This window comes from Aphelocoma coerulescens, chromosome 4A (genome assembly GCF_041296385.1).
Source record: "Aphelocoma coerulescens isolate FSJ_1873_10779 chromosome 4A, UR_Acoe_1.0, whole genome shotgun sequence".
NCBI lineage: Eukaryota > Metazoa > Chordata > Aves > Passeriformes > Corvidae > Aphelocoma > Aphelocoma coerulescens.
The window spans coordinates 12,394,317-12,404,839 of record NC_091018.1 but is presented as its reverse complement, the minus strand read 5'-3'; the positions used below and the strand labels follow the sequence as shown (position 1 = coordinate 12,404,839).

Here is a 10,523-nt window from a genome sequence, read left to right as displayed (position 1 = left end):
GAATGAAACAGTTGACCAGCAAGGAACATTCATAGTGTCTGTCCTGAAAGGAGGATGTAGTTTGTAAAACTCTCATAAAAAATCAGAAAACTAATTTCTCTGTAGTGGAATCATTTTGTTCTGCTGCTCATTGTTAACCCCTGCCAGGTGTTCAGGTGAACGTGGTCATGCACCAAACCCACAGCTGATTTCACTTAAAGTGATGACCCAGCAGCTATTCTTTACATGTCTGTACAAGCTCAGGGTGTTGGTGGGGATGGTTTCTTAAGAGCAGCTGAGGCAGCAGGCTAAAACAGAGATGAGAAGTAAGGCTGCAACAGAGACTGGAATCTCTTATACTTCATTTCCACAAAATGGTAAAGTTAATTTACTGTAAAATTATGTTATATCAGTAAAATCTGATGTATTGTGATTAACTAGAATTAACTAGTTAATTGTGATTAACTAACCTCTGGTTTAACTGTTTTATGGTTTACCCATCATTTTATTTAAGATTTTGCTGAATAATTAGTCATACATTTATGTTTGTACAAATTACAACCTGGATAAACCCATTATCTAGAAACACATACTGACAACACATGTTTTGGGTCACAAAGTTGAAAGTAGGAATGAGGAGTATTGTGGAACAACTCCTGTTTTCTTCAGCAGATTTGTCTGTGCTGTAATGGTAGGAGTGTGTTTGAGAAGTGTTCAGATTCACCTGGTAGTACAAAGCTAACAAACATAGCTCACTGCTTATCATATCAATAGATTGTCAGGTTAAAAAAAAGGATCAAAATTAAATTAAGTCACTCGAGTAAAAAGAATATAAAGCACATTAATGAAACAGTTAGGGAAAAGACCTTTATAAGTCATACTTTTTACTTATTAGGTATGGATTTTTAATACAGAGAGGGAATCATAGTAGTTCCCCCTTGGTATCAAATGTAATTCAATAAATTGACAGTTATTGTGGGTTGGGGAGGGAAAATAGAACAGAATAAAAGAGCCTTTAGGAACATCTTTTTGCAATGTAGGCTCAGGACTGCCTTGCTTTTCATCATGGGGTTTAGAATGGGCATTGCAACACAGCTGAAGAAACTGCTAAAGATGCTTTTCAACCATGCAAACTCATGCCAAGAAAAGGTGTGTGCAGAGGGCCAGGGGAAGGTCAGTTACCTCTTCCCATCTCTCCACAATCTCTCATCTAATTTGGTTTCACTGAAAGGAACTGGTTATTCTACTTAAAAATACAATGAGTTTTAAACTGCTAGAATTTTAGATTGTAGGAGCTTTCCTGGATCCTGTTTTAGTCTGAATAAAGTGTGGACATTCTTAAGGGTCTGTTGCTCATAGCAGTGAGCTTCTGTGTCGTTTGCACTGCCCACACTATCCCTTCCTCTGCCTGAATCCCCAATACCGAGGGCTCCTGACAGATCACAACCAACCAAACCAGTGCTCCAGTGGCTGGCAGCAGTGAGTTCCACCTGCTGCAGGTCCTATTTGAGAGTCAGAAAGAGCACTTTGAATAACTCCGGCATAGGCCGTTCACAGGGATAATCCATCACAAGTTTTTTTCCTTTGGGATTCTTTTGCTGTTAAGGTTTAACTTCTAGATTTTAATCTGGCACCTAGTTTTATCTATGAAACCAGTTAAAAGTGGAAGCACTTAGTCATGCAAATACATGATGTACTCTTGCAATTAGGTCAATATGACCTAAAAGAAGTAGTTGTGCTTACAATTAATGGCCTTTGTGATTGATCACAGTCAACAGGGAGAAGAAATTTTATAAAAGTTTTTGTGTGGTGTCAGCCTAATAATAGAACTTCAGACTTCAATCAAAGAAGGCAGTAAAAGGCTTGATAACTGTGAAGGAGAATAAGCAAGGAAACACGTTATATTTTTATTTTCTGCAGGGTTTTCAGTGGTAATGGATATTATGCACTGTGGTTTTAGTGAAAACTAGTGGTGTTTAAAAGGAAAACTTTTAATATAAAGTGCCAACAAAATCTTTGCATACTTTTCCTGCACAGTTCAGTGGAGTATGAAGACATATTTCATCCTTTCCTGTAGGAAGTCAGTCTTCCTTATGTGTTTTGTATTCATCTTTATCCGTCACTGAGTATCTCACAGGAGGGTTGTGGCTGGGTCCAGACAGATGTGCTGTACATCTCAAACTAGTTTTCAATTTTCAAGCCGTGCTGAATTTGCAGCCATCCCATGCAGCTTATCATACATTCATCCCATCACCATGAAAAGCTATTTTCTAGTGCTAACAGGCTGGATTTAGTACCACACTGGCCTCATCAGTTAGGTATAAAATTCCTATCTGCTTTGCTTTTGCCAAAATACAGGAAAAAAGTGTTTCCATGGCTGGTCTGTCTCAGCAGCTTTCCTAACCATTCTAAGCACTTAGACAGGATATGTTTTGATTATACTTATATACTGATTATATAATTTGTTTCGTCCCTGCATGTGTCATTGCAGACATTAGGGGTTTTTTTTCTGCTGTGTTCTGGGGGCTTCCTGATCATGTTCTAATATCATAGTGCCTAATCAAGTAGAGTAGCCCTGCTGAAATCTATGAAGACCACAGACTTCTATCTCTGCTCTGTGGTTTTATATGCTACTCTAACACAAATTAACAAACCCATGCTGCTCAGTAGCATTCCTCTCCGGTAGGCAGAAGAAAATCAAAGAATTGTTGAGTGGTGTAAACTTGGTAAGAAGTTGACAAATGGGCAGACCTCTAAAATCTTCTGGAACAAAGCTGAGCTTCTGGATCACAAATACCTCTGCACTGCAGTCCTGAGAAAGACAAAGCAGGTGAGAAAGATCATGATCTACTCTTAAGGCAGAGTGGATAAAATATTTGTTTACACAAAAGTAGTTTCCAGGTGGCTGAACATTCGATGGGCTGATTTTGCTAAGGGTTCAAGTTTTGTCTCCTCTGAGCATTTATGAATCCATCACGTTGTATGTTAGGAATTTTAAGATTCCCAGTAATTGGTGGTCATGTTTCAATATCAATTTTTTAGATGAATCATGGTCTTAGAGTTTTTGATCCAAAATAGACAAAGGAATTTTAACAAGTGGAGTGGTTAAGCTGCCCATATATATGTAGTATGTGTATGTTTGGTATTTCCTTTGTTAGTTCTAGCTCAAAAGTTTTTGGCTTTTGGTTAGAAGCTTTCCACATAATATTAAATTGTGCATAGAGTAACCTGCTGGTTTTGTTCCCATTTCATTGATTTAGTTACAATAACTGGCTGTGGTCTGCTTGATTCATAATTTCTCTATATGGACACTAAACTGTTACAATAACTATTGTATTGTCTGCTTCAGCATAGTAGTATAATCTGATTACATCCAGAACTTGGAATATTTTCCACAGTATTAAAATCCTGGAGTCATTTGGAGTGTAAAAGGCTTCCATAATTTCTATATCATATTTTTAATGATGGCTACTGATTGCTAAAGCACTCTGCTTGTAATCTAGCTTTGCTTCCCTTGGTTGGAAATACAAACACCTGAAATGATGAACAGGTTTTTGAATAAAGGAGATCCAGAGCATATGGGGGTTAATAGTAATTTCTGCTCTGTATGTTGAAATGGGTACTGGGCCTGTATTCTGTAATAGCAAAGCAAGAGAACATGCCATACAAGTAATTTATATTTCAGGTTAATACTGAACCTTTATTTCATTGCACCATACTTGCTAATAGTATTATATAAATAATACATAAATATATAAATATTATATTCATATCAAATATATAAATAATATATTCATATTCATCTGTTATTTAACTACGATGGGCAGCTTTCTTTATGAAATTATTAAATTTGTGTTAGTACTTGGACTGTGGAGCATCTCTACACCAAACTTCCAGTGGGTTTTCTATAAATTTCATAACATCAGTGAATGCATGTTTAAGAAACAGGGTTGGGGAATTGCTTGTTTCAGCTGTGTATAGACACCCCCCCACCCCTCCAATAATGTTGACTGCCTAGAACCAAATTCTCATGTCTTTCATGCCACAAAGAGAGTGAAAGAATTGGTAGGTGATGGATATCCCCCTTCATTGCCAGTATATGTACAACACAGAGTTAACACTGTTTTATGCAAGAGCATTTTCCCAGGAGCAAAACTTGCTGGAATAATAATGAATGGAATGTACTGTGTCCGAAAGCTAACCTGTGGTCTAACAGGTTAGAAAATTTAGGATAAATACCTTTATTTTGTTATCCTCTTGTAAGGAAGAGCATTTTCTTTTGATTTCCCATTCTGCAGAGATGGAGAGTGCCTGTGGTCAAGCTTGGGGATGCAGTTGGGGCTTGGCTGAAGAGCAGCTGAGCTGCAGCCTGGAGCAGGAAAATGTTTGTAGCTGTGTAGTCTAACATTGATTATTCACTCATCTGAAACTGACTTCCAGTTTTGGCTGCACTGGCCTGCAGCCTGTAGAGAGAAAGCCTCTATCTTTTCATGTCTCTATTTTAATGTGTATTTCTTAAGGCTTAAAAATCGTTCAGCTGTGAGGATTTTTTTATTCTGTTGGAAGTGCTTCATTTATTTTATTGGACCTTGGTGTACAGCCCCACTGAACATGGTAGATTCTGAGTGTTTTACTCTGGCTTGAGAAAAATGTTCTTAGCAGAACCAAAATGGAAAATCCATGAAAAATACTGTCTGATAGAAATAAATATACTATGGGATATAACCACTCCAAATAACAGCCTGGGAGGTGACACTGAAGGACCTCATTACTTTCTTCAGCTCTTAGCCAGCAGCCAACTGAACCAGCTGCTCTGGGAGCTGTCAGTTTGAGCAAAATGGAAGCAGTAGGTGGAGAGGGACAGGGATACAGGTTGTACAAGGGTATGTCTTAAAGGATTGTGTGGGTCTGTTCCCAGCTGGCAGGGTGGGAAAGGCCACCTGCTTTGAAGAGGGGGCAACATTTTGTTTTGGTGGGTTTTGGCATGGAGGCTGAAATAAATGCTGTAGCTCCCTGGAGGAAGGACCAAGGACAGGGGGAGGTAGCAAGGAGAAGAAGGGAATTTTAATGTTCCTATTGTGAAACTCAGTGTGCAGCCAGAGTGGGATCAGCTCAGCAATTTGGTCCACAAAGTATATGGAAAAAATGAGAAAAAAGTCTATTGAAGGGGTGATTTAGAATGCCTTGAAATTGCTCATGCCTCCATTTCAGGGTAAGAAATAATTTATTTTTCACCCTTATTGTATGTGATGGGAGAACTTTGATTTTGAACTTTATGGATTCAAAAAAAGAAACCACAGCTAACTAGGTCAATGAAAAATACTTCATATACATTTTCTGAGTAATTTCTGTTTTGCTGAACTCCACAAGAGCTCTGTACAGGTGTATGTAACCTTGTCCCCTCCCTGCTAACTGTTGAAGTTGTGGGAGGCTTTAAAAAGTCATCTCTCTTCTGCGGCTGTTCCTAAACATTGTATTGTCTTTCACTGTCACTGGGCAGTCACTGAATGTCACCTAGCACTTAATAATATGAATATTGTCATTTGTCATCTCAGTCACCACTGTCACATTGTCATTTCACTTTGTGTTATATTGGCTCATGCTGTTTCTACCTCTCTGTCCCTCATCTCACATGTAGATTCATGACCTCTCTAAGTTAGCATACCTGAAGATTAGTTCAAAAGGAAAAACATCCATGTCTAAGATTTACCTTCACTCTATGTATGCCCTATTGCAAGTGGTGTATGTTTTTTAGAAAAGGATATTACCTGTTTTATTTTAGATCATAGAGTGGGCTGTATTTGTTTCCTTTATGTTCCTTCCATAAGAGAAGAAAAGTTGCACAATGTCATTGCAGTAGCAAGAGAAAGCCTTTGGTCTTCATGTTTGATTGGGTTATTTTGCTGTAGTCAGGAGAATATGATCTTTCTGAAACATTGGATATAAATTTTTACCTCTACCTTCAGAAAGCTAAAGGGCAACACTAACAACCAAAGTAATCTCATGCTGCCATTATCTAGAAAGAGGGTAAATTAAGTTCAGAAAAAACAGGGATTTATTCCACATCTGAAAAAAAACCTGGAATATCTGTTTGAATAAGAGAGAGGGCTGGAGAAAGCATAAAACATCACTGTTGTAAGAAGTGTGTGTGTGTGTATATACACATATACACACACACACACACACGTATATATTATACATACACACATATATGAATATCAGCTCTCTGGAATAGTGCTGGTTTTCACAGAATTTTTTGTACCAGCTGGCATTGTTTTAGAATGGACACACCCAGACGTTGGTTGAAATAGTTAATTTTTTAATCAAAACTTATATAATACCTGTCAAAACTATATTTTTTGAGTATATGCCTGAATATGAGATCTATATTTAGCCAGGAGTAACAGCAGGATATTCCAGACATTTCCATCCTGCTTGCACAGTGACACCTGGCTCTGTACGAGAGAGTCTTCGATTGTCATGGGCTGTTCTTCTGGGATTTGACTTTTATCTTCAGTGGAGGAGCCTTTTCTATGTGCTTGGTCTGTTCCCCAGCTTGCTCAGAGATTCCAAAGAGAACCAAAACCACCAACATATGTTGGGAAAGCAAATTGCTGATGTCTTAATTAAAGAGAAGAAATTAGTTTGTTAATTAGCTAGATTACAGAAAGAGCTTTCCAGGGAACACCTACTGACTTCTTCAGGAGTTTCCCAAAGCCAACATGTGCCGAGAGTGACCCCATTCTCGAGCTGTAAACCTTGGGTTCTAATGCAAAAGCACAAGAACTGTGACTGGTGAAGAAACAACAGGGCACTGAAATTGAGACAGAGCCAGTGTGAGGTGCACAGCTCAGGAAAAGCATCGTGACCTAGACCACTACAGCAGTGTAGTTTTCCCAGTAATAGGAAATCCAGGAAAGCTGCCTTGCAAAATCCAGTGTTAGTATTCCAGATATGGAGCATATTATAAATGGAATGTGAAGCTGAGAAATCTGCTCACCTTGACATGAGTGGAAAGTTGTATAAATGTTATGCATGTGTTAATACTTGTAGACCATATGGGGGTTTTGTATTTTGGGTTTCAGGGTTTTGTCATCATCACTTGTGGATTTTGTGACTGTCTCTCTTGGAGAATAAAGACTTGAAGAAATGCTGATGGCAAGGGAATTTGCTGGAAGTTAATTTCCATTTTCTTCCCAGAACTGCCTTATAACATGCATTAATCCATATTCATTCTGTTGAGGAAAAGTACTATTGGCTTTTTCTTTCATTTTTCCTTCCTCTTTTTAACTTCAGAAATTACTAGAATGCTTTCCTAATTTGTCATGCAGGAAAGAACCACCTTTCCTGTCTTTGTTGAGTAAACTGTCTTGCTTTAGTATCTTCAAAACCATCTTGCCATAACTTAAATAAAATTCCGCCTTTATGTTAAGTCACCTTCTGTATTCTGTATTGTTGTACTTCTATATTTTGCCACGTTGTTTACTAAATAATGCAATAAGGAGGTGGAATTTCATTATAGTATCCAATAAATAATAAGGTAAAGTGTAAAATGCAGCAATAAAAATGATCAATATAAAAATAATTAAATTATTATGACTAGCATATACATTTTAATTATTTAAAGTTAATTTTCATTTGAAGTTATGTATTGTAATAACTTGTAAAAGTTTTTGGGAGTATAAATTCATGTTTTTCACTGTAGATGTGTATATAAATCCAGAGAAAAGGGAAAATAAGGGGTGTCAAAAAAAATCTGATTTATTCTCCATTTAAAAAATGGAAAAAAAAAAAATCTGTGTTTTTCAGTGTTGCCTTTGATTTCTTTGACACCTTGGAATGGTTTGTTGTTGTTTTCAATCTGATTCTGGGCCGTCAGGGAAATATGCAGTGTGAAATGCCTCTTATCAAAAATATTTTTAAAAAGTCACATGGCATTTAAATAAATCCCATCAAACATTGTCAAAGTCCTTGCCACACCAGGGCTTTGATCAGTGTTTGCAGCATAACAGCCACCCCTAATCCATGAAACCTGAACTGAGAATGTGGCACTGGTGGTGTTCAGCAAGGCACAAACTTGGAACAGTTCTCTTGTATAGGCATTATTTCTCTGACTCCTTGTGAAAGAAGTACTGATGTTGCAGATGTATTGCAATACATTCTGCAAAGCAGTCTGCAATCAGATGTGAATCTGATTGTGAATCGAGGTGACAGACAGACTTTGTTTCTGCCTGTGGCATTCATGCAACTCTAGAATTACAGTGTGTCCTCATGAGGTGTGATATGGGATTACTGGTACTTTAAACGTTCATCTCTGTCTCCTCAGTCTCTTGTGCAGGGGATGTTGTGGGCCAGGGTTCACATGGGTTTGTGTAGCCAGAGGTGCCCAAGGTGGTTCTCATAAAGCTCTCATTGGTGACATGGCAGATGTTACAACCACACATGGAGTTTTGACACATAAAGTTGTTTTGTTTAGGTCAAGAAAGCTCCTAAGAGGGCATAAGAGAATTGTGGGCCGCAGCAAGGCAGGACTACCAGATCTCAGGGTCAGTTTGGGATTTTGTACCACTCTTCCAGAATCTGGGTTACTGGGAAGCCAAGTGTGGGTATGTGGCAGTAGTGAGAGGAGTTAGTCAGACCTAGAAGACTTTATTAGATCAGTCTGCTGATGGATCTTCTCTGGGTTCAGTTTAGCTCCCAAAATGAAGAGCCATGGCAGCAGATAGAGCTTCAGGAAAGGCAATCTCGAGGAAAACAAAGAGGGCAAAATGCAAAACCCAAAGAATTAAGAATTTCTGACATTTTTTCAAGTAAACATTCAGTGGAATGTTGGAATTGTAAAAAGAAGAGAGCCCAGGGGCGCCGGCGGGGGGAGAAAGTTGCAGTCCAAAACCAGTGTGGTTGATAAGAGCAAAACTACACTTATTAGCAATCCAGAGGCACTTATATAGTATACCAGCTTGTTAACTCCTAAGTGGCTTAAAGCTTACCAAAGCGCATTTCTACTTCTACCTAATTGGACTTAACTAGTAGAAGCTTGCCAATGTATGTTATGATTAAAAGAATTCAAAGTTTACCTCCCCCTCTCTGGGTCTTATCTGAACAGCTGCAAGTCTTCAAACTCCCTCTTTGTTCCCCAGGCCTTTTCTCACACAAGAATTTTCTCATGGAGAGTTTTTCTCACACAGGCCTTTTGCTTGCAGGCTCTTGCTACAGTTCTTTTATTGATCCCAATAATTCTATTTCCCAACAGTGGAAAAGAGTGGGAATAGGTAATCCATAATGACTATTTTGAGACCTACTATAAAACTGCATGAACCTTCTTACAAATCCCCAAAACAGAAGGGTTGAGAACTTCCCTTAAAAAAAAAAAAAATTATCATTAGTCCATTTAGAGATATTGGAGACTTAAAGGTCATGTGCTGAATTACATGTAATTTTCTGTCTCACCTCTATTTCTTTTTAAGATGGGACAACATGGCTGGATTGTACTTGGCACCTTGTTGTGGTTTTTTTGGTTTGTTTTTTTGGTTTTTTTTTTGAGCTGTTTGTAGACCTAATTAAATCTTTCTCCAGCTGCAGGGGTGGGTTGGTTTGTTTAGAGTTTTTTTTGTTTGTTTGGACTTCTCTTTTTTCCAAGAACTTCATATATTCATATACATATATTTTATTAAAACAGAAATAGATACATGTAAGTGTGTATTTTGTCAATTTTCTCAACCAGATTCTCTGGCAGCCTGTAATACTTATTAAAGAGTACAAAATCTAAAGTACTCAACACATACTTACATGGGTATCAGTTGTCATTTGTTTCAGTACACAGACATAAACACCTCTTTTAGATGCCTCAGCTGAAACTTTTACTGGAAAAGAAACTTAGAAAGCTGTAGAGCTTTAATATCAGCTCGACCTTTTGGGCAGGGAAGCAAATTCATTGCTAAAATGCATTAGATAACTTTCTTTCCTTGCCTCTCAGAGATACCAGAAACCTAAAAAAGGCAATTTAGAAACCCCAGCTGTGTTAATCTTGGCTGGGGGAGTAAACTTGCTTGTTTTAACTTTTAGAGAAGCATAAGAGGAAGTACTGCTCATTCTTATTTATATGTAATTTTTTATTCTTTGTCTGAAAATCTGATTGCGGTTTGGCTTAGATTTTAATTCATGTTAGCCTGAGCATAATATATATATAATTCACGAGATGATGCTTTAAATAAAAAAAAATGGCAGTACTCTTGTGTATATAAAAGCCAGTTTCATTTAGATGATAATACTGTTTTAATATGATAGAACATCAGCAGTTTTGAGTTATTTGAAATTCAATGGCAAATATTTTAAGATAATTAAGTTTGTATGTTTGCTTTGTTTGATCAAGTCCTATTTTCATGCTTCCATCTGCTCAGAAGGGGGTGGTATGGATGCTCCCAGGGGGCCTTATTTTAGATCCGGGCTTGGTGCATGGTGTCAGCAGCAAGGACAGTTCCATTGTCAGCAGTTACAGTGCTATGAGTGTCACTCTGAAATTTGATTTTGTGCAACCAAAAGTG

At 37.8% G+C, this 10,523-nt stretch overlaps 1 long non-coding RNA gene across 1 annotated transcript in view; it reads left to right on the top strand.

The window, feature by feature from the left end:
* Nucleotides 1-242: 242 nt before the first annotated feature.
* Nucleotides 243-10,523, top strand: part of LOC138110447 (uncharacterized) — a 283,040-nt gene continuing 272,759 nt past the window's right edge. The window contains exon 1 of the long non-coding RNA XR_011150931.1: nucleotides 243-305. This is a non-coding gene — a long non-coding RNA (uncharacterized lncRNA). The remainder of the gene's footprint in view (nucleotides 306-10,523) is intronic.